The 24,967-nt window shown below is 41.3% G+C and overlaps 1 protein-coding gene across 4 annotated transcripts in view; it reads left to right on the top strand.

The window, feature by feature from the left end:
- Positions 1-398: 398 nt before the first annotated feature.
- DNASE1 (deoxyribonuclease 1) overlaps positions 399-24,967 on the top strand; it is a 51,935-nt gene continuing 27,366 nt past the window's right edge. For all 4 annotated transcript variants that reach the window (XM_039239288.1, XM_039239287.1, XM_039239283.1 and 1 more), the window contains exon 1: positions 399-832. The gene's annotated coding sequence lies outside the window, so the exon portion shown is untranslated. The remainder of the gene's footprint in view (positions 833-24,967) is intronic.

The following is a 24,967-nucleotide window of genomic DNA, read 5'->3' as shown; positions in this document are numbered from 1 at the left end:
TGACGCCCGGGCCGCGACCCCGGGATATGCGATCAGCCCACCCGTCCTCCCAGGCTGCCCCAGGCCCTCCAACCAATTGCGGCTCCTGCCTCTACACCGCGGGCGAGAAAGGCTTTTCTCTCCCACCAAGAACGGCAAGAGCTCAAGGTGCCTGGACCTCTTCTCCCAACTGCAGACTCCCAGCCCTAAAGCCGACTCCTCCTACCTCCGGCGCCGCCGAGGCACCTTCTCAACGGAGACTCTCGCGCCTACGCATGCGCCAAACGGCGCCCCCCGCGGAGGATTGCTCCTGCGCAGGCGCGGAGCGGCCCGGGAAGCTCTCTTCCCGTCGTCCTCCGCGGCCCGGGCGCGCGGCTGCGATAGTTTCCGGACGCCGCGAGGCGGGGCATGGCTGAGGGCGGCCCTCGAGGCTCGCGTGGCTGGCCGTGTGCGTGGCACCTCGCAAAGCGTGTTCAGTGTTGAGGAAGAGTCAGGGTTAGTTTAGGGCACAGCCGCAGTATTTAGTTGAAGTTTGGGTCCACCACGGTTGGCACAGGAAATATCTTTGTGTTCAGGGTCGCCCCTCAGAGCGCACCGGCCCTTTGGGGCCGCAGAGCCCCCTGCCCCAAGTGGTATCCAGCCGGCTAAGGCCGGGAGGTCGGGCGGTGGTGGCCGCGTGAGGCAGCGCCGTTCCGCCCTCCGACCCGGCTAGTGCGCGAGGTAGGGGGCAGGGAGACGTGCGGCCCGAGGGTTTCCCCGCGGGCTGAAGTTTGAGGACCGTGTATTTCGTGGTAGTGCTTGGAGCGTCAACCCGGCCTGGGTCCTCTGGAGACGGGAGACATTCTTGTTGCAGGTGAGGAAGGATGTGTAGAGGCCAGAATGGAGGCCGTGAGACCAATTAGGAAAATGTTGTAATGTAGATGAAAAATGAGGGTACCCAGCATTGGTAGTTAGAGTGGAAAGAATGGAGAAATAGGCGTTTGACTTGTTAAGATTTGTAGGTTTCTAGCCTTGGTGGAACGTGGTTCCGTTTACCGGAAGTAATGAGCGGGGGAGGGGGGGAAGACCAGCTTTGAAGGGAAGAGAGTATTTAGTTTTTAAAGCTATAACTTACATACCGTAAGAATCATTCTTTTATTTACTTTTAAAGTTTATTTGAGACAGCGCGAGCAAGCGCGGGGAGGGGCGGAGAGAGAGGAGAGAGAATCCCAAGCAGGCTCCCCTCTGTCTGTGGGGAGCCCCACACCGGGCTGCAGCTCAGAAACCGTGAGATTATGACCTGAGCTAAAATCAAGAGTCAGACGCTTAACTGACTGAGCCACCCAGGTGCCCCCCAAATTCACCCTTTTAAAATGTTCATTCAGTGGTTTTTCACATGCAAGGTTGTGTAATCATCACTAATTTCAGAACATTTTGTAAACCCACACAGGGATCCCTCTACCCATTAGCAGTTAGCCCCCATTCTCTCTTTCCCCACCCAGCTCCACCAATCAGCCTCTTGACCCCTGGAAACCATTGTTGATATGGATTTGCCTATTCTTTTCATTTTATATGAATGGTATTGTGCAGTATGTGGCCTTTTCTGTCTGGCTTTTACTTAGCATATGTTTTTAAGGTCCATCCATGTTGTAGCATGAATTGATTCTTCATTTCTTTTAGTGGCTGAATAATATTCCCTTGTATGGCTATTCCACATTTTGTTTACCCATTTATCAGTTGATGATAAATCGACTTTTCCACTTTTTGGCTATTATGAATAATGCTGCTGTGAACATTGTTGTACATGTTTTGTGTTTTTAGGGGTATATACCAGTTTGCTGGGCCATACTGGTTTTAGTTCTGAATGTTGAGTTTCAAATGCTAACAGGACTCCCAAGAGCTTTTTCTGTACGGTTTTGGAAACCTAAGTTATTTTGTAGTATGGTTTCCAGTTGAATTAGTTTAGTAAACACCAAAAGAGTAGTGGCAGCAAAGAGTCATGGTTAGGGTGGAATGCCTCATTTATACTGGTAGCATTTTAATTTGTAGAGGTGACTGGGTGACAACACAGAGGCCAGTGCCATCGAAAGAATTTACATTTCCAGGGGCGCCTGGGTGGCTCAGTCAGTTGAGTGTCCGGTTTCGGCTCAGGTCATGATCTCAGGGTTCGGGGGTTCGAGCCCCGCATCGGGCTCTGGCCTGACAGCTAGCTCAGAGCCTGGAGCCTATTTCAGATTGTGTCTTCCTCTCTCTCGACCTTCCCCTGCTCATGCTGTCTCTATCTCTCTCAGAAATAAATAAAATGTTAAAAAATATAAAAAAAAGAAAATTGATTACATTTCCAGAGAGAAGAAATAGGTATGCCATGCCACATGGCGCCACAGGGAATGTTTTGATCAGGAGGGAGAGCAGGAGACAGAGGAAATGTTAGGTCAGAGCCTTTATTCTTTGAGAAAGGCAAGGCAGGGCAGAGTAAACAGTGTCGGAGTGGTTAGTGTGAATAATTCTGGTGGGCTTTGGGCTATAGCGGTGGTCTCTAGATGCCTGGTACCTGGCCCTGGCATGATTTAGAGCAGGGGAAATACTGGCCTCATCTGTGAGCATTAAAGGAGTTGATTGGTCTGCATGTGAGAGGCAGCTCCCAAGTAACTTGATTATCATCTTTAGGAATTAGATAGCCCTGGGAAGGGCAGTCTCTCCCTACCAGCAAAATGTAAGATACAGAAAATTTAGAAAACGTGATTAATACACATCGCTGGGATAATATGAAGAACAGTTGTAAACTTGGTGCTTATTTTTACCTAGTTAGATTGGAAGTGCAGGGCCTGAGTTCAGTTTAGGGCATAAATTTCTTAGAGGCCGCCAGGGAGGAAAACTCACTGCTGCCCTTCCAAAAATCTGGCCATATTTTCTTTTAAGCAAAATTACCTAGTGTAGTTTACAGAAGGGAGTGTTCTTTAAACCTTAGGTTTTTAACTGAATTACTTGTGGCATATGTTAAGCTGGAAATGGTTGGATACCACCCTTTGGTCTGCTGAATGAATTTTGGGTAGGATTTCCAACTGCTCTTGAAAATTTCACAGGTGATTCTGATGATCTCTAGATTAGCGACTACTGACCACTGTATTTAATTGTACCTGCTGAGCAAATCCTGCAGGCTAAATATAGAAGAGATGTCAAAAGATGAGTGAGGGGTTATTGGGGTTTTAGAGTTAGGTATAATTTCTCCCTTCAAGGAACAAAGTTCTGTGGCAACTTTTTCCTTGGCTCAAGGTAAACCATGGGAGCTCCCTTGACTGAGACCCTATGGTGACTTCCCTCCAGCGCAAACTCTGAGGTTCACGCTGTTCTACTGGAATTAGGTGAGAGTTGCCTAAGTGACTAAGCTGAGGGACAGTGTCCAGAGGCAGTGTTATTACATCCATGGTCTTTCATTGTGAATACTGCATGTTAACCGCCAGCATTTGTGGCAGAATTCCACTGCCAACACGCTCAAGGCAGGGACCTGAAGGAATATTTAAAATATTAAAAGGTTAGGGTTGTCCTTATGTATGATAACCCTGCAGAGTTTATCAGAAAGAGAAAATAGATGCAGAAATGTGTGGAAATTTTTAAACACGTGTAAGGAGTGTTATTTCAAGTAGAGGCTCTGTTTTCAAAGCCTTTAGGAGTAGATTCATTTTTGGGTCCAGGGGAAATAGGCAAAAGTTGAATATGCTGATTATCACTTCCTTACTCTCCTGGAATATTTCCTTTTTGGAAACTTTGAGCATCTTCCACTGAGTTAATGTTTTAAACAGTTCTGTGGAAGAAGTGAAAGGCCCTTGTCCCAGGTCTGTGGTCTGGTTATAAATCACAAAACCGAAACCTGCCCAACTCCCTCTCATTTATCTTGGCGGGCTGGGGAGAACACAGATTAAACAAGGGAAGAATTGTTTTCTCAGTTCTTTGGTCATATAAACTTTTATTTGTTGTGTAATCCTGTTTCCTGCACTGCTGAAATTGTTGAAATCAAAGGGAATAACTTTTGCATTTCAGAGGGTACAGGTCATTCTGGGTTATGCTGCACTTCTCCCTGTCTACCACTGCTACCTTTGGTGTGATGTAGTTCTATTAATTTTGTTAGATGTGTTTAAAGGGAGATTCCATGTAGAAGATAGCCAAAAAAGTCTTGAAAAAGAACAAAGGTGGAAGATGCACACTTCTGATTTAAAAACTTACTACAAAGCTACAGTAATCAAGACGGCTCTCCTGGCATAAGACTAGACCTGTAGCTCAGTGGAATAGAGTTGAGAGTCCAGAAACGTGTGAAACCCGCACGTTCATGGGAAATTGTTTTTTTTTTTTTTAATGTTTGTTTATTTTGAGAGGGGAGGGGGGTGAGAGAGAGAATCCTAAGCAGGCTCTGTGCTGTCAGCGCAGAGCCCAACGCTGGACTCAGTCTCATGGACTGTGAGATCATGACCTGAACCAAAATCAGGAGTTGGACCCTTCACTTGTGGGGATGAGTACTGGGTGTTATATGGAAACCAACTTGACCATAAACTATTTGTTAAAAAAAAAAAAAAAAAAAAAAAGAGTTGGACCCTTAACCAACTGAGCCACCCAGGTGCCCCATGGGCAGTTGGTTTTTGACGAGAATGCCAAGACCAGTCATTGTGGAAAGAAAAATGAATGAATGGTGCTGGGACAACAGAATATTCCCATGGAAAAAAATGAAGCTGGACCCTTTATATCATATATAAAAATTACTTCAAAATGAATTAAAGACCTAAATGTAAGAGCAAGACTATGAAACTCTTAGAAGAAAACAAATAAGTCTTCATGGCCTGGATTTAACATTGGATTCTAGCTATGACAACAAAAGCACAAGCGAGGAACAAGAGAAGAAAAAACAGAAGAATTGGACTTAATAAAAATTTAAAATGTTTGTTCCTCAAAGGACACTATCAAGGGATGAGAAAGACAGTCCACAGAATGGGAGAAAATATTTTCAAGTTCTATCTGTTAAGGGTCTAATATCCACAATACACAAAGAACTCTCACAGCTCAGCAATAAAAAGACAACCCAATTTGAAAATGAACAAAAGACTTGGGGCAACTGAGTCGCTCAGTCGGTTTGGTATCGCCTTTGCCTCAGGTCATGATCTCACTGCTGGTGAGTTCTAGCCCTGCCTCAGGCTCTTTGCTGACAGCTCAGAGCCTGGAGCCTGCTTTGGATTCTGTGTGTGTTTCTCTACCTCTCCTCTGCTTGCGCACGCTCGCTCGCTCTCTAAAATAAACATTAAAACTTTTTTAAAAAGTGGGCAAAAGACTTGAGTAGACATTTCTCCAAAGATGTACAAATGGCCAACAAGCACATGAAAAGATGCTCAACATTGTTAGCCATTAAGGAAATGCAAATCAAAACCACAGTGATATACCACTTCACCCCCTGCACCCCCCACCCCTGCAAGGGCAGCCGGAAAAAGAAAATTTGCAAACCCCCAAAAAGTGTTGGTGGGGATGTGGAGAAATTGGTAATCTCGTACATTGTTAGAGGTCCATAATGGTGCCGCTGCTGTGCTAAACAGATTGGTGTTTCCTCAACAGGTTAAACCTAGAATTACCATATGACTTAGTAATTCCCTTTTTAGGTATTTGCCATAAGAATTGAAAAAAAATTGTTGAAACAGAAACTTGTACTTGTGCTCACGGTAGCCAAAAGACAAAAACAACGCAAATGCCCATTAGTGGATGAGTGGATAAATAAAATAGGGTATACATGTGTGCTATATACAGTGAAATACATGTTACAATGTATGTTTCCTTTTTTTTTTTTTTTTTTTTAGTTTCAGAGCATGAAATGGGGAGAGAGGCAGAGAAAGAGAGAGAGACAGAGAGAGACAATCTTAAGTAGGCTTCATGCTCAGTGCAGAGCCTGAAGTGGAGCTCAGTCCCACGCCCCTGGGATTATGATCTGAGCCAAAGTCAAGAGTCAGATGCTCAATTGACTGAGCTACCCAGGTACCCCAGTGTTTGCTTATTTTTAATGATTATACTAATGGGTCTTTTGTTTTTTAAAGTTTACTACTTCTTGGGACGCCTGGGTGGCCTAGTCGGTTAAACGTCCCACTTTCGCTTAGGTCATGATCTCGCGATTCGTGGGTTCGAGCCCTGCGTCAGGCTCTGTGCTGACTGCCAGCTCAGAGCCTGGAGCCTGTTTCAGAGTCTGTGACTCCCTCTCTCTCTGACCCTCCCCTGCTCACGCTGTCTCTCTCTCCTAGAAATAAATAAAACATTAAAAAAATTTAAAAAAAATAATAAAGTTTACTAGTTCTTTGATGCAACCAGAATGAGTTATCCCTTTTTAGGAGAAGACTCTCATGACTGAAGGCTAGTTCTTCAATTTAAACAATTTATTGTGAAACATTGTATACTAAAGAACATAAGTAGTATAAAGAGTATCCATAAACAGTATATGATGAGCGCAAGTACCTATCATCTGCCTAAGAAATAGAGCATTCATTTCCTTTAGTATTTTTAAATTCTAATTTCCTTTTACTGCCCCACTTAGTATTTTATTGAGTCAACAGATTGGTTATAAATATAAGGAAATTCATGAGGATGGCTTTCTCCAGCAAATTTACATGTCTTATTTATCACATCATACTCATTTACTCATCATTTATCACATTTTTTAGTTACATTCATTTAAGTGGGTAAAAGCATTTCAGAGATTGAAAAGCTCCATATAGGTAGTAAAGGAAACTTTTAATTTGGAACCTGAACCTGGCCCCAAATAAATAATGAACTTTACCTCTGGGAAGAAAAGAACATTTATGAGTTAAGTCCTAGGCACCTTCTTTGGCCTTTCCATCCATTATCTCCCTTAATCCTCTCAAAAACCCTATGAGATAAATATTGTACTGACTTATAAATCTTAGCTCAAATCTGTCTAAATACAAGCTGACTGGGGCTCTTGGGTGGCTTAGTCCACTGAACATCTGATTCTTGGTTTTGGCTCAAGTCATGATCTTATAGTTCATAGGATCAGTCCCTGCAGCAGGCTCTGTGCTGACAGTGCAGAGCCTGCTTGGGATTCTCTCTCTCCCTCTCTGCCCCTCATATGCTCGCATGTGTTTGTTCTCTCTCTCTCTCTCTCTCTCTCTCTCTCTCAAAAAAAAAAAACTTTAAAAAATGCAAACTGACTACCTCACCAAACTATCCTTCCCCAAGTCCCAGGGAACCTGGAGTTTACATTTTGTCTGTCTCTTATAAGTTGCCTATTAAATTTTGGGGATTGGCTATGATTACATCTTTTCTAACCTTAAGAGGAACTTCTAGTCCATTGACCCCATTGCCTGTTCTTATCCACATATTTATGCAGCTTGTGGGCCATTATGCCTAGAATATTCTTACCAGTATCCTGTCGTAGTTCTCTTTGTCTTGTCCATTAAAAAAAAAAAATCATTTTGCCTTTTAAGTCTCTTAATCTACATGTTTCCCCTGTCAGTGCCTTTATTTTTCTTATAATATATCTGCTGAAGGACATCAGGTTGATTTGTAGAGTTTTCCAGTTTGAATTGTGCTTATTTTTATTATGCATTGCAGGTCAATGTTTCTCTGTCCTTTATACTTCCTATAAATTTATAGCTGGATTCAGAGGCTTTATCAGGTTAGGATTTAATCCTTTGTCAAGACTATAGATAGTGTTATATTATTTGCTTATTGGGAGGCATACAGTGTCTGGGTTTTGGCCTTTAAAAAATGTTTTTAATGTTTATTTGTTTTGAGAGGGAGACAGAATCCCAAGCAGGCTTCATGCTCAGCTCAGAGCCTGATTCAGGGCTCCATCCCACGAACTGTGAAATCATAACCTTAGCTGAAGTCAAGAGTCAGATGTTTAACCAGTTGAGCCATCCAAGCACCCCTTGTTTTTGGCCTTATTATATTTATTTACTCATTTTTTTAAAATGCTTATTTTTGAGTGAGAGACAGAGAGTGAGCAGGAGAGGAGCAGGAAGGGAGGAAGACATAGAATCCAAAGCAGGCTTCAGGCTCTGAGCTATCAGCACAGAGCCTGGTGTGGGTCTTGAACTCGTAAACCGTCATATCACAACCTCAGCCAAAGTCAGACGCTTAATCAACTGAGCCATCCAGGTACCCCTGGCCTTTTTATTTTATTACTTAAAAAAATTTTTTTAACGTTTTATTTATTTTTGAGACCGAGAGTGACAGCATGGGTGGGGGAGGGGCAGAGAGAGAGGGAGATACAGAATCTGAAGCAGGCTCCAGGCTCTGAGCTGTCAGCACAGAGCCTGATGTGGGGCGCAAACCCAAGAACTGTGAGATCATGACCTGAGTCGAAGTTGGACACTTAACCAACTGAGCCACCCAGGCATCCCACTCCTGGCATTTTTAAAAAGAACAACTATCGATGCTCAGTGGCTAGATCTATTACTTCATTGGAGATTTCATGGTTAGTGGTATTCTAATTATAATTTTGTTTTCGTATATTAGTTGGAATAATTTTATAAGGACAGACTTCCCCTTACCTATTGGTTGACTATTCTGAGGGATAGTTCATATAGGAAAGGCTGGATAAACCTTTGATTCCTTGCTTTATCTAGTTTGCAAAGTAATGAATTGGCTCTCTCTCATCTTTAGAAGATGGCCATGTTTTCTTCTAAAACATCATTATCAACTCAACGGATTAATATTATTTAACGGGTTTCAATTCATTGAAATTATTGTTCATTTTTTGTATGTAAATGTTTATTCATTTTTGGGGGAGAGAGCATAGTGGGAGAGGGACAGAGTGGTTGCGGGGAGGACAGAAGATCCAAAGCAGGCTCTGTGCTGACAGCAGTGAGCCCGGCGCAGGAGTCAAACTCACAAACTGTGAGATCCTGACCTTACCTGAAGTCTGACATTCAACCAACTGAGCCACCAGGTGCCCCTGAAATCACTGTTCTTATTGAAGCTCAATTTATCCTGTCTTTGGCCAGTGAGAGCCTCTAACTTAGCTCCTGAGCCCTTTTGACCCAGTTCTAGTGGTCATTGAGAGAGCTTCCTTGATACCTGTTGTAGGGGAAGCAAAATTTTACCTCTACCCTGGGCCTGAGAACAAATTGTTGTAACACAGATCACCAGTAGAAAATCATAAACGTTTTTATAATACAAGTGTTTCATGACATGAGAGCCTTAGTAAGGAATGAAGAGCTAAATAAATGATGAAACTTAACTTGATTTTCTATTAGGTTGAACAAAGAGGCTGTTAGGAAAAGGGACTATGTGGTGAGACTGAAGGGAGATGAGAATTGTTTTTAACAAGGTCTGTTTATAGAATGCTTGATGGTAAGAATGTTACTCTCCTGATAATGGGAGGACATCTCTCATGGGAGTTTCATCTGCTTTTAAGAAAAGGAAGATTGGAGTGTTTTTTGTATTTGTTGTTTTCAAGTGCCTTTAACTCAAAATAGTATGCCATAGTGGCTTATTTTAAAGGTGGCACGTTCTGAACTCTTCCACTGCTATGTCAAGATGTCTTGGGCTCATTTTATACATCTCCTGCATCCAGACTTGGAATCAGCAATTTCTCCAGGAAACCTTAGTTTATTTTAGTGGCACATGGTATTTCAGGAACACAGTCTTAGTACTATGGAATGCTATTTGGCATCAGGTTGGCCAGTTTTTCTAGAGCTTTTCAGTGATCAGAGCTAGGAAGTATATATGTTTCAGATAAAATATTGTGAGTTCATACTATTTCTCTTTAACTTCAGAATTATGGGGTTTTTACTTAACAACTTCTCTGTCACATAAGCATCTCCTTTTTTCCATATTAAGAATCCTGACTTTTAAGGATTTTTCCGGAAGTGCTTTTCCATAAGTGCTAATTTGTTTTATCCCATATTACACATAACAGCAGTCACATATATATGCATACATCTATAAATGCATGAATATGCATATGTATGCTACCACAGCTGGTTATGATCATTGAAAATATTAAAATTTTTTGCACACGCTATCTCCAGTCTCTTCTCACTTTTTTCTTTTTTTTTTTAATTTATTTTTTTCTTTTTTATTTCTAGGAGAGAGAGAAAGAGACAGCATGAGCAGGGGAGGGTCAGAGAGAGAGGGAGATAACAGACTCTGAAATAGGCTCCAGGCTCTGAGCTGGCAGTCAGCACAGAGCCCGACGCGGGGCTCGAACCCACAACCACGAGATCATGACCTAAGCGAAAGCTGGACGCTTAACTGACTAAGCCACCCAGGCGCCCCTCATTTTTTTTTTTTTATTATTTCACTGGGACAGGACCTGTGGGTGGAAAGACCTACCTAGTATGTTCTTTATTTAGGACTCCTGAGAACAATGTTCCCTGAGTTCTTATATGGGCAGCAGTCAGACACTATGTATTTGAAGGTCAGGTTAGCTGGACAGGAAATCTTGAATCACTTTTTTTTCCCCCTGGGAGTGCTTAGTAACTGTTTTCTTATGGCATAAAGTGTTGATGTCAAAAAGCCTGACAAAAATTATTTTTAAAAAATTTAGGTAACTTTCATTTTAAATCACATGCTCAGTTTTAGTGTTTATTCTAGTTTTAGCTTTGGCTTTCATTTCCAGAAGCTGTTACTGGTATACTCTATCTTCTTTGCCCACCTTCGACATTTGTCACTTTCTCTCTAATTGTTTTTCTCTTTCATTTTCTCTGTGTTAAAGTTTTTCTTTTTTTGCTTACCGTTTTTCTTAAAGTAGCTTTTACTGTGTTTACTCTTACATTCCTTCTACTTTAGTGTTCATTTCTGAAATGACTTTCTTTGATTTCTAATTTTTTTTAATGTTTTATTTATTTCTCAGAGAGAGAGAGACAGTGTGAGCAGGGGAGGGTCAGAGAGAGAGGGAGATACAGAATCTGAAGCAGGCTCCAGGCTCTGAGCTAGCTGTNACAGAATCTGAAGCAGGCTCCAGGCTCTGAGCTAGCTGTCAGCACAGAGCCCGATGCGGGGCTCGAACCCACGAACTGGGAGATCATGACCTGAGCCGAAGTTGGACGCTTAACTGACTGAGCTACCCAGGCGCCCTGGATTTCTAAGTCTTAAATTGTCTCCTCACTTCTGAATTTTTAAAGTTCTGAGTTGTGATGTTCTCTCATGTCTTGTATAATTTTGAACATGTTTTGAAACAGTGTGTTACAACTTTGATCTGCTTTTTTGATCATGTCTTCCTGGACTTTTATTCTTCATAGGGATATTCTTTTGGTCTTTATTTTCTTTTTTCATATAGTAATGTTATATGGTATTTCACGTCATGAGACTTGCTCATTTTTTTGGGTGAATTTAGTTCTCCTGAACTTGTAGAAGGAGGCTTGTTTCAGATTGCTTTTTTAGCTTTTCAGAGCCCCCTCTTCTGCTGTGTTCGTCTAGGTGTTAAATATGGTGACTTGCTTTCTGAGATTTTCTGGCTCTGTTTGCTTGTCCCACTTTTATCCTGCCCTTTGTTGTCTTCATCTTTGCACTCTCTTTCCTATCCAGTTTTTACTCCATTGCGAGCAGTTTCTTCTCAGTGTGGGGCATTTCTGGACAGAAGCCCTGCTGGATCAGTTTGGAGGATTCAGAGGTTGGGCCCCTCTAGGTCTTTCCATTGGCCCCTTGCACATACTTGTTATTGGAGTAGGAAAAATCCTTCCCACTTCTAGCAGCCGTTCTCATAAATGGCTCACTGTGCTTTCAGATGGGTATCTGTGGTCTGGATTTTTCATTACTTCAGGTTTGACTCCCTTGTTCCCTCTACTTTCTGTCCCGTAGGTACTCATAACACACAACTGTTGTGACTGTATACCTACCTGTGCTGTACCTCCTGTGTTGTAGGTGTGCAAAATAGATTACCTGCATTTTAGGCTCTTGTGGATATTCTGTCACCTAATTTTGCTGTAAATGTTATTTCAGGAGATGGGTTTTGAGATCTAGTTGCTCTGTGTTAGTGGGGATTTGGGAAGATACAGAATTTATGCTGCCACTACACCATCTTCAGAGCGCACGTATTGATCTTTTCATACATTCCTGGTTCAAGTTGCACATACAGTTTTTGCAAGAATGTTTTGCATCTGTGTTCATTTAGGTCAGCCTGTAGTTTTTATTTCGTATTATTTACTAATGTTTGTTTCGGGGTTATAATTACTTTGTAATGATATGTATGGTTTTCTGTTATTTCTGCACTGGGGGTCAGTTCATATAATGTGAGAATAATCTGTTCCTTGACACTTTTATAGAACTTTCATTAAAACTTTCTCCTTTGGGGTAGATCTTCAGGACCTTTTTTTGCATTTCTTGTATTAATTGATTAGCCTTTCTACATCTTAACTGAAACCACTAGCATTCATCTCCACCAGCCAGTAATTGGGTTCCCTGTCTACATTCAGATCCTCTAACACCTCTCCTTCATTCTCCAGAGTAAAATCTGATTCTCTTTACAAAGTCTGCTTACAGGATTCTTGTACGATTTTTAAAAAAAAATTTTTTGTTTATTTATTTTGAGAGAGAAAGAGAGGGCAAGCTGTGGAGGGGCAGGGAGAGAGGGAGAAAGGGAACCCAAGCAGGCTCTGGACTGTCAGTGCAGAGCCTCACGCAGGCCTCAATCTAATGAATTGTGAGATCATGATCTAAGCTGAAATCAAGAGTCAGACCCTTAACCGACTGAGCCCCCAGGCACCCCTGCTCATAGGAGTCTTATCAGTACTTTATGTTCACCTCCATCAAATACTGTTTTTGCCTTTCCCCCAAATACGTTTAGCTTTGATCTTATATAACAGAACTGATTAATGCTTTTAGGGGAGAGAACTTGCTTTGTACAGAGCCTTGCATCTTCCACAGTTTATTGTTTCATAAATACTTGGGGTGGTGATCTGAAGTGATGGAAGGGAGGGTGGCAGCAGGAGAGGGAATGGTTACCCAGTGCCCTCCTGTTTGGCAGCAGAGCCTCCTGCTTTGCCCCTTTGTGAATGTGCTGAGTGGCTGTGTACCTGGGCTGACTGGGAACAGGCCCAAGGTAGTTCCGGCCTTTGTTCTACCCTCAGTCTGTGTAGGTGACACTTAGGTGTGTGTGTGTGTTCCTTTTGTGCTGTTACAGATAACACTTAAGTGAACATGGCTACATCTGCCTCCTTGCTCACATGGGCCTGTGGGATTGTTATGTACTCATGGGCTGGTGCCCATGTGCTCAGAGAGCAGAGCTGGAGGACCTGGGAGGCTCTTCGGCTCCTAGCCTTGCTGCTTGAAAAGGACCTGGTGGGGAGTCATGGGGAGTGATGATATTCAAAAGTGGAAGGGTGTGAGCATTGTCCTGCTGAGGGTTTGGTGTTTGTGACAAGCATAGCTCAACTAATTCAGGACCTGTTGATGCAGTTTATTTGAATTTGGAGAGAGTTCAGTATTCTCAACTCCCCAGACCTTCTGATACCCAGAAGTAGAGATAAGGAATCTCCTCTGTCACGTTCCCACCCCAATAGCCAGGGCAGTTGGACCCTCCTGAGAAGAAATGCTGTATCTCTGTATCCTGGTATTCTGAAGTACTGAAGTGAATTTTCACATTGATGTCTTCTGCAAGTTTCTCCACTTTTGCCCCCATAGATGTCTGGAGCTATGGTAAAAAACCAGAGTCATCTGCCATTGAGGAGTATGGCTAGGTGTCCCCTATAAGAATATACATTAGGTGGTTGCAACATTTTTTGTGACACCTGTTGAGCTAAGCAAGTCCCTATCAAATGTAACAAAGAAGAGTGCCTGGGTTGCCCAGTTGGTTCAGCATCCAACTTTGGCTCAGGTCATGATTTCATGGTTTGTAAGTCCTAGCCCTGTACTGACAGCTTAGAGCCTGGAGCCTGGTTCGGATTCTGTGTCTCCCTTTCTTTCTCTCTGCCCCTCCCCTGCTCTTGCTCTGTCTCTCAAAAATAAATAAACCTTTGGGGGCACCTGGGTGGCTCAGTTGGTAAAGTGTCTGACTTCAGCTCAGGCCATGATATCAGAGTCCATGAGTTTGAGCCCCACCTCAGGCTCTGTGCTATCAGTTCGGAGCCTGGAGCCTGCTTTGGATTCTGTTTCCCTCTGTCTCTAGCCCTCACCCACTCACGCTCTGTCTCTCTCTCTCTCAAAAAAAAAAAAAAAAGAATAAATGTTAAAAAAGTTTAAATAAATAAATTTTGATTAAAAATAAACAAACATTAAAAGCATTTTTTAAGTGTAGCATGAAAAAGAAAGGAAAGAGTAGGTGAGAAGGGAAACAAAGGACCCCCCCCCAAAGAGGTGTGATTTAGGAATCGTCAAGTGCAGTTGTCAGTAATGGCTTCAGCTGTTCCTTAATGGGACCCGGGCCACAGGAAGGGATCCTGGATGTGGTACTCTTCACCTGAAACTCCTTCTCTAAGCATTTGCTCCATTAAATGGCAACAAGGGTAAACATGACCTTTAATGGAATATGTCAGGTGAGAAGTTGTCAGCAGGTTAATTACAGTGCCCTTTGATCAAAGAAGGTTCTTTTGCCAAAGGTGTTACTTTGGTTTAGCCATATCTCCTGTTTCATGCTCAGAGTCTCAAGGTGTCCCTTAGGCACACAGAATAGGGTAGGGCGTGAATGAATAGTTGAAATGCTTTGGATATTTGGATATTTCTTTGATTGAGAACATTTTTTGTAACAAATAGTTTAAGGAAAGGAACGTGTTTTTTTGTGTGTGTGTTCCGGACAGCATGTATTCATTGAACCCCTATATTTGTGAAAAGGTTGAATGATGTGACTTATAGAATAACTAAAAACAAAGCAGGTTTTGTGTTGAATTTTTGCTATTTGTACTTTATGATAAACTGTGCAGAACTATTTAGCATAGAAATCAGCTGAAGGTTAGCTAGATCCAGGTCTTCCTCAGGCCAGCTATTTTCCACAGGTCCTAAGGAGGCTTTAACTCAATCTCCAATAAATGTGATCTTTAATATCAGTACTACCATAGGCCTACTTACATGAGGTAGTTGAGTATTACCAACACCACTAGTATTACACTGTATTGTAGTACGATCATGGTGTGATTCAGTTTCATAACAGAAAAAAATCAGTATGCATTACAGAGGTGTTTGCTTTGCCTTCCCAACAGAATTGACCCTTGCCTATATACCAGATAGTGTTATGGACGGGCCATTATAATTGACCATGACTTGGTTATTCTTGGATCCAGGTTAATTGGGAACAAAACCAGCTACCCCATCTCAGCTTATAGGCTTGTACTGAAACTAGTTGACATTGTGTGTTCTGTAACAGGGCTCACATCCCTCTATAGGGAGCACACAGATGGTATGTAGAATAGTTCTTGTACCTGCTGGCTGTGCTACAAGATATAGCTTATTCTGACCCATTCTGGGATGAAGGTGGTCACAGTGTGTTGAACCCTCCTTGGGTTTGGAGGGTCATGCAGTTCCCATAGGTGTGCCCCAGAGCCTCGGCAGCCAGGATGGAAAGCCGTTGCCCTGTGGCCTCTTAGCCTCCATCTATATCAAAATACTGGAAAGGCCTTGTTGGGTCAGAATACGAGCCCTTTCCCAGTGCTGGTCCTTGCAATATTTCACATTATTTGCTGGGTTGGCCTGACCTATTTCAATAAAGTCGCATCTTTCCAGGCTGACTCCCATCCTTTACTCTCCTCCTACAAGAAAACTTTCTTTAAGTTGCTTACTACAGTTCATAAGTTGTTTTTCTTTTATTGCTGCTCCTCACTGGCAGTGAGTTCAGCTTGTCCCATGATGCCTGGGATGGGCACCTATCTCCCATCAGGCCCATTTTTGTCTTGTGGGCCATTGTTGTTTAGTTCACCAGGCATGTTGTTGCCACTGTGTACTGGTGACATGAGCGCAGTTAGGATACATAAATTGCTCCATAAACTAATCCTATTAAATTCTGGCTCCACTGATGGAATCGTTTCTGAAGTCAGTGTTTGACATTTCTTCTGACCCTAGGACAGATCCTCCCAGCTTGTGTTATTTCCCTGTTCTCTCTTAGAAAGTAGCTGGCCGGCCTGTGGTTTAGGCTGTGTGTTTTTCTTTATTTTTTTTTTAAGTTTTATTTATTTTGAGAGAGAGAGAGAGAGAGTTTGTGTGTGTGTGTGTGTGTGTGTGTGTGTGTGTAAGAACATACAGGGGTAGGGGAGAGAGAGAGAGAGAGAGGGAGAGAGAATCCCAAGCAGGCTCCATGTTGTCAGCATAGAGTCCATTGTGGGATTCCATCTCAAGAACCTTGAGATTATGACCTGAACTGAGTCAGATGCTCAACCGACTGAGCTACCCAGGCGCCCCCTGGCTGCCTTTCATCACAACCTCCACTGTTCTTGAGAGAACCCCTTTGGGCTTGAACTTCTTCACCCTCTCATGACAGTGATGTCAGTTCCTGAGAAGGAATTTAGGAAATGATACCTTTTGGCCTCTTTCTACCCTAGGTAAAAATCTCTAAGCCAGGACTGTGGAGCTGGGTAGGCCACTGGTAAGCTTTTCTCTAAGTGCACCCCCGTCTCTGTGCTGGACAGTGGGGGTGGGGATGCCGCAGCCCGAGGTCCAATCAGGGTCTCCTGACATGGATGTCCTACATCACAGGTCAAGATGAGGATGATCCGGGCCCCAGTGCTCTTAAAACATCCTCCCCAAGATAGAGCCTCCCTTCCATGAGTTGGGGGCGGGGCAGAAGGGAGCCTCTCTCTTAACTACATTCATCTGAGACTTCGCTTCAGGACCAGGCTGCTGGGGCCTGAATGAGAAACTCTGAGCTCCTGTTCCAGGGAAGAAAGCCCTCTGGCTGGGCGCTGTGCTCCTGATAGGAGGAGTCTGGAGAGGGAGTGAGGTCTTCACTTGCTGAGCTGGGTTGAAGGAAGAAGGGAGCAATCTTGGTTCACATACCACACACTGGTGGTATTTGAAACATATGGATGTGTTTTAGTTGCTCTTCACCCTTAGGACCATTTCCAGACACTTTATTTATTTATTTATTTATTTTTTTTTTAATTAATTTTTTTTTTTTTTTTAATTTCTAGGAGAGAGAGAGAGAGACAGCATGAGCAGGGGAGGGTCAGAGAGAGAGGGAGTCACAGACTGAAACAGGCTCCAGGCTCCGAGCTGGCAGTCAGCACAGAGCCCGACGCGGGGCCCGAACCCACAAACCGCGAGATCATGACCTAAGCGAGAGTCGGACGCTTAACCGACTAAGCCACCCAGGCGCCCCCATTTCCAGACACTTTAGAGGGTTGTTTTTATGGTTTTCATCAGTTTTACTGGGGAGCAGGTCAGCATAAGTCTTCATGTGGTCATGTCAGAAGTCAATCTTACCTACTTTTAGTTTTGAAAAATTATTACACTGTATTTTTAATAGCAGATTTAGGTTTATAGAGAAACTGACCTGAAAGTAGAGTTTCTACATACCTCCTCACTCCCCCCCCACCGCACTTTTCCCTAATTTTGACCTCCCACATTGGTGTGCTACTACTACATTAGTTAGAGTGGATAAGCCAGTATTGGTAATTATTAATTAAGTCCATAGTTTATGTTAGGGTTCACCCTACTGTTACACATTCTCTGGCTTTTGACAAATATATAATGATAGGTATCTATCATTACAGTATCATGCCCTAATTAAAAACAGAGCCCTAAACATCCCCTATGCTCCACCTGTTCATCCCTCCCTCCTTCCTCAAGCCACTGGCAACCACCGATCTTTTTATTATTTCTGTAGTACCCAGACACATAGTTGGGATCGTGTAGTGTGTAGCCGTGTCAGATTGGCTTCTTTCACTTCATAATACACAGTTAAGATTCCTGAATTCATCTGTTTGTGTCTCCAACATTGTGGGCAGCAGTTTGCCCTCCGTCCTCCCCTCTCTTAGGGATCCAAGAAGAATTGATTTTTAGTAAGCTCAGCTTGTTTTTACAGCTTGTTAGGATGGGGTGGCACCTACCAAGCTCCTTACATGTGGAACTGGAAACCAGAGATCCCATTGCCTGGTATACATTGGACCCCTTATCTGTAGGGGATACATTTCAAGACCCCCACTGGGTTTCTGAAACCACAGGTAGTACTGAACCCCGACATATGCTATGTTTTTTCCTATACAGACATACCTATGATAAAGTTTAGTTTATAAATTAGGCAAGTAAGAGAATAACAACAATAGAACAATTATAATAATATACTGTAATAAAAGTTACTTGAATGTGATCTCTCTGAAAATATCTTATTGTACTGTTACCTTCCTGTGATGACGTGAGGTGATAAAATGCCTTTGAAGTGACATGAAGTGAGGTGAGTGACCTAGGCACTGTAACGTAGCATTAGACCTCTGACACACTGTCAGAAGGAAGATCATCTACTTCCGGGTGACAGATAACAAACCTTGTAAAGCGAATCCATGCGTAAGGGGGGTACTCGTGTAAAAAAACAGTTGACATTTGTATAGTCACCTTGTATCCTCCAAGCTTGCTATACCCATTTGTTCATCTAGGAGGGGTTTTTGTTGTTGATTCTTTGGGATTTTCTACATAGACAGTTATGAAATATATATACAAAGACTGCATTATATCTTCCTTCTTAATCTGTGTATCTCATCTCTTTTTTTTTTTTTTTTTTTTTGGTCATATTAGCTAGGACTTCCATTCAGTAATGCATAGGAGCTGTGAGAGTAGACATCTTTGTCTCGTTCCTGGTTTTAGTAAGAAAGCATCTAGTGTTGGTGCACCTGGGTGGCTCAGTTAGTTGATCATTGGCTCTTGATTTTGGCTCAGGTCATGGTCTCACAGTTCGTGGGATCAAGCCCCACTTCAGGCTCTGTGCTGGCGGCATAGAACCTACTTGGGTTTCCTCTCCCTGCCTGTCCCTTTCTCTTTCACACATGCACATGCTCTTTCTCTTTCTCTATCAAAGTGAATAAACATTAAAAGAAAAAGCATCTGGTGTCTCACCATTAGGTATGCTGTTCACTGTATTTTTTATTGTGATAAAAGATACATAATATAAAAATGACCATTTTAACCATTTTTAAGCGTATAGTTCAGTGATATTAAATGCATTTACACTCTTGTGCAGCCATCATCACTGTCCACACACTCTCCGTCTCTAGAAGTTTTTTCATCATTCCCAGCTGAGAAACCATACCCTTTAAAGAAGAACTCCCCATTTTCCCTTCCCCAGTCCCTGGCAACCACCATTCTACTTTACGTCTTTATGAACTTGACTATTCTAGGTACCCTTTATAGGTAGAGTCATGCAATGGTTTTCCTTTTGTGTCAGGTTTTCTCACTTAGCAGCATGTCTGCAAAGCTTATACATGTTGTGGTAGGTGTCAAAATTGCATGTCGTTTTAAGGCAGAAGAGCATTCCATTGTATGCATTGTGCTTCTGTGTGCTTCTGTCTGAAAATTTGGGTTGCTTTGACGTTTTGGCTCTTGTGAATAATGCTTCTGTGCTTCTGTGTATAACCATCTGAGTGCCTGCTTTCACTCTTGAGTACATACCTAGAAGTGGAGTGGCTGGATTATATGGTAACTCTATGTTTAATTTTGTGAGGAACTTCCATATGGGTTTCCACCTGTGGCTGCCCCATTTTGCATTCCTCTCAGCAGTGCACAGGATTCCAGTTTCTCCACATACTTCTAATTTTCTGTTTTTTTTTTTTTTTTTAAATGATACTCAGATTCTAACAGGTGCATAGTGGGAGCTCATCATAGTTTCAGTTTGCATTCCCTACTAATTAATGATGGTGATCATTTTTATATGCTTATTGACTATTTACATGTCTTTGTAGAAATGTCTATTCAAGTCCTTTGCCCATTTTGATTGGGTTGTTTGCTTGTGTTGTTGAGTTGTAAGAATTCTTCATGTATTCTGAATCCCAGATCCTAATTAGATACATGATTTTCAAATATTTTCTCCCACTTAGTGGGTTGTTTTTTCACATTCTTGTTAGTGTCCTTTGGTGCACAAAAGTTTTTATGTCATGAAATCCAATTATCCCTATTTTCTTTCATTGGTGATTTTGGTCTTCTATATAAGAAATCACTGCCAAATCCAGTGTGCAGCTTTTACCGTATGTTTGCTCCTGAGGGTTTTAAGGTTCTATCTCTCACATTTAGGTCTACAATTTTGACTTAATTTTCATTGCAGAATGAGGCAGGGATCTGAGTTCATTCTTTTATGTGTGGATATCTAGTTTCCCCAGTACCACTTGTTGAAAAGACAGTCTTTTCTCCACTGAATGGTCTTGACACTTGTAGAAAACCATTTGACCTTGTGCGGAGGTTTGTTTCTGGGCTATTCTATTCCATTGGTCTGTGTGTCTGTCTTTAGGCTACTATTAAACCGTTGTTTTTAAAGTTTATATTTTTTATTTTGACAGAGCATGAGCAGGGGAGGGCCAGAAATAGAGGGAGAAAGAGAACCCCAAGCAGCCTGATGCGGGTCTTGATCCCACAAACTGAGACCATGAACTGAGCCAAAACCAAGAGTCGGATGCTTAACTGATTGTTTTGATTCCTGCAGCTTTGTACAAAGTTTCACAATCAGGAAGTGTGAGACCTCCAACTTGATCTTTCTTTATCAAGATTGTTTTTGGCTATTTAGGAGTCCCTGGAGATTCCAAATTTTAAGATAGATCTTCTATTTTTCTAAAAAAGCATTATTGAGAATTTGGTAGGGACTGCATGAATCTGTAGGTCACATCTTAATATTAAGTCTTCCACTCCATGAAAACACAATGTCTTTCCATTTATGTATGTATGCATTCTCTAATTCCTTTCTGCATTGATTTGTACTTTTTAGTGTACATCTTTCACCTCCTTTGTTGTTTATTCCCAAGTATTTAAATTTTTTTGATTGAATGGAATTGTTTTCTTAACTTCCATTTAGGATTGCTCATTGTTATCACATAGAAATGCAATTTATCTCTGTTGTTTTTCTCTTCTCTGTTGCCACTTTATTTCCTTCTTCCTGCTAGCTTTGGGTTTAACTTACTTTTCCTTTTTTTATTTCCTTAAGGCGTGAAGTTGGGCTACTGCTTTGAAATCTTTTTTTTTTTTTTAATTTATTTCTAGGAGAGAGAGACAGCGTGAGCAGGGGAGGGTCAGAGAGAGAAGGAGTCACAGACTCTGAAACAGGCTCCAGGCTCTGAGCTGGCAGTCAGCACAGAGCCCGACGGGGGGCTCGAACCCACGAACCGTGAGATCATGACCTAAGCGAAAGTCGGACGCTTAACCGACTAAGCCACCCAGGCGCCCCGAAATCTTCTTTTTAAATGTAAACCTTTACAGCTATAAATTTCTCTCTAGCCCTGCTTTTGCTGCACCCCCAAATTTTGGTATATTGTGTTTTCATTTTTATTTGTCTCAAGATGTTTTCTAATTTTCCTTGTGATCTCTTCTCTACACGTTGGTTGTTTGAGACCATGTTGTTTAACTTCCACACATTTGGGGATTTTCCAGTTTTCTCCTGCCTTTGTTTTCTAGTTTCATTCCATTGGAGAAGATACTTTATATTATTTCAGCCTTTTTTTTTTCTATTTATTAAGACTTTTATTATGGTTTAAAATGTGGGCTGTCCTGGAGAATGTCTCTGTATGCACTTGGAAAAAAATGTGTTTTTGGCTGTTTTGGGGTGGAGTGGTCTGTAGATCTCTCTTAGGTCTAAATGGTCTGTAGTATTCTTGTCTTACTGTTTCCACAGTGAGCTTCTGTTTGGTTGCCCTGTGTCCATTATTAGAAGTGGGGGTATTGAAATCTGTTATTCTATAGAGTTGTCTATTTTTCTCTTCAGTTTTCTCAGTTTTGGCTTCATATATTTAGGGGCTCTCATGTTTGGTGCATGCCTGTTTAAAATTGTTATATTTTCTTGGTGAAGTGACTCTTTTGTTATCATATATGTCCTTTGTTTCTTGTAATAGTTTTTTACTTAAAGTCTACCCTGTCAGGTGTTAGTATAGTCACTTCAGCTCTCTTTTAGTTATTGCTCATGCGAAATATCTTTTCCCATCTTTTCGTATTGAACCTGTTTGTGACTTTAGATCTCAAGTGCATTTTTTGTTGACAGGACATACTTAGAACATATTGTTTTCAAATGTTTATTTATTTTGAGAAAGGGCGAGAGAGTGTACATGAGGGAGGAGCAGAGAGAAGGAGAGAAAGAATCCCAAGAAGGTTCTATGCTGCCTGTGATCTCACAGACTGTGAGATCATGACCAGAGCCAAAATCAAGAGTCAGAAGCTTAACCGACTGACCCACCCAGGCGCCTCTGGTTTTTTTTTTTTTTTTTTTTTAACATTCTGCCAATCTGTGCCTTGTACTTAGGGAGATTAATCTGTAATCGCTGATAAAGAAGGGCTTACTTTTGAGTTTTGTTTTCTCTATATCTTACAACTTTTTTGGTCCCTTAATTTTCCTTGTCCCTTAATTTTCCTTGTTCCTTAATTATTGCCTTTTCTTTTGGATTGATTTTTTTGTAGTAACATGTTATGATTCCTTTCTTACTTTTTTTTGTGTATATTCTCTGTGTTTTCTTTGTAGTTACCATGGAGATTACAGGTAACATCCTAAAGTTTAATGATCTAATTGTATTGATACCAATTTCAATTGCATACAAAAATTGTAGTTGTATATATCTCTGTCTCCTCATTTTGTTATTGCTGTCACAATTACATACTTAACACACTAACACAGGCTTATAATTATTTTTATGTATGCCTTTTAAATCCTCTAGAATATAAAAAGTGGAGTTTTATAAACCAAAGTTAGAATAATACTGATGTTTACATTTGTTTATATGTTTTTTACCTTCAGCTCTGTCTTCATATAGCTGCAAGTTACTGTCTAGTGTACTTTACTTTCAACTTGAAGGATTTCCTTTTCATTTCTTTGAGGATAGTTCTAGTGGTAAGACTCCTTCAGTTTTTGTTTATTTGGGAATGTCTTAATTTCTCCCTAATTTTTGACGAATAATTTTGCCAGATAAAGATTTCTTGGTTGATAGTTTTTTTTTTTTCTTTCAGCAATTTAAATATGTTATCACACTGCCTTATGGCCCCAACGTTTCTGTTGAGAAATTGACTGATAACCTTAATGAGGATCTCTTGCACATGATAAGTCTCTTCTCTTGTTGCTTCCAGGATTCTATTTTTGTCTTTTGACAGCTTACTTGATTGTACAGTGTCTCATTGTGGATCTTTAAGTTTATCCTGCTCTTCATTGATTTATTGAGTCATGTCTTTCTGCATATTTGGGAAGAGTTCAGTCATTATTTCTTTAATCTTTCTGCCCCTTTTTCCCTCTCTTCCTTCTTGGGACTTCTTTCCTTGAGCTGTTTGAGCATATTTAAGACTGCTGTTTTAGTAAGTCTGATGTTTGTCCTTCTTCAGGAATGGTTTTTGCCAATTTTATTTTTTAAAGTTTGAGAGAGAGAGAGTGGCGGGGGGGTCGGAGGACAGGGGTAGAGAGAGAGAGGAAGAGAATCCCAAGCAGGCTTCGTGCTGTCCAAGTGGGCACTCGAACCCACCTACTGTGAGATCATGACCTAAGCTGAAACCAAAAGTCAGATGCTTAACAGATGGAGCCACCCAGGTGCCCCTCTAATTTATTTTTTGAACAGGCTATGTTTTCTTTGTATACCTTTTGTTTTTGAAAATTAGGTATTTGAGAAAACATCCACCTCTCCCTGTTCTGGCAGACTGGTTCTGTGTCTGGGCAGTCCTTCACTGATTTGGTGGACTTGATCTGAGCTTAGGGATCAGTCCAAGGTGAAAGTTTAAGGTCTTCTCTGAGGCCGCGTTTTGCCTGTGGGTCTTTGTGTGACTTGTTCAGTTTCTCCATATACACAGCTATTTTTGAATGTCTTGCCGTCCCAAAGAGACTTGTCTCCAGGTTCTGTTTATGGCCGAGATTGTATATTATATGTCTCTACTTTAGAAAAGGAAGTATTATTGAGGAAGTTACTCACTGTCCCTAGTTTGCTGAGTATTTTTTAATTGAATGGGTGTTGAGTTTTGTGAAATACTTTCTTTTGCATCTATTAATATGATCATATTTTTTCCTTTGGCCTCTTGATGTGATGACTTCTCTTAACTAATTATTGAATGTTGAACAAGCCTTTTGATACCTGGATTTGAATTGTTTATCTTTTGTTGAGGATTTGAATTGTTTATCTTTTGTTTGGTTTTGAATTGTTTATCTTTTGTGGAGGATTTTTTATACCTGTGGGTTAAGGTAATACTGATCTCACAGAATTACTTAGGAAGTATTCCCTCTGCTCCTATCTCCTGAAAGAGACTATAGAGAATTGGTATAATTTCTTCTTAACTGTCTGGTAGAATTCACCAGTGACCCCAAATGGGCCTGGTACTTTTTCTTGGAAAGTTGTTGTTGATGGAATTTCTTTATTAGAGGCCTACTCAGGTTCTCAGTTTCTGCTTGTGTGGGTTTTGACAGGTTGTGCTTTCAAGGAATTGGTTCATTTCCTCTAAGTTACCAAATTGGTGGGCATAGAATTATTTATAATATTTTTTATTATCTTTTTAATGTTCATGGTATCTGTAGCCATGTTCCCTCTTTCATTTTGCCTATTAGTAATATGCATCTTCTGATTTCATTAGTTAGCCTGGCTAGAGGTTTATAATTCTTTCCATCTTTTCATAGAAGCAACTTTTGAAGTCTTGAATTTCTCTATTGATTTCTTATTTTCGATTTCATTGATTTCTGCTCTAATTTTTATTATTTTTCTTCTTACTTTGGAATTAATTTGCTCTTTTCTTTCTTTCTTTCTTTCTTTCTTTCTTTCTTTCTCTCTCTCTCTCTCTCTCTCTCTCTCTCTCTCTCTTTCTTTCTTTCCTGCTTGCTTGCTTGCTTTCTCTCTCTCTCTCTCTCTCTCTCTTTCTTTCTTTCTTTCGTTTATTGTCAAGTTGGTTTCCATATAACACCCAATGCTCATTCCCACAAGTGCCCTCCTCCATGCCCATCTCCCCCCCCACACAC

This window comes from Hyaena hyaena, unplaced genomic scaffold (assembly GCF_003009895.1).
Source record: "Hyaena hyaena isolate Hyena2069 unplaced genomic scaffold, ASM300989v1 scaffold_155, whole genome shotgun sequence".
Lineage (NCBI taxonomy): Eukaryota > Metazoa > Chordata > Mammalia > Carnivora > Hyaenidae > Hyaena > Hyaena hyaena.
The sequence above is the reverse complement of the archived record's forward strand: the minus strand, read 5'-3'. Positions and strand labels throughout refer to the sequence as shown.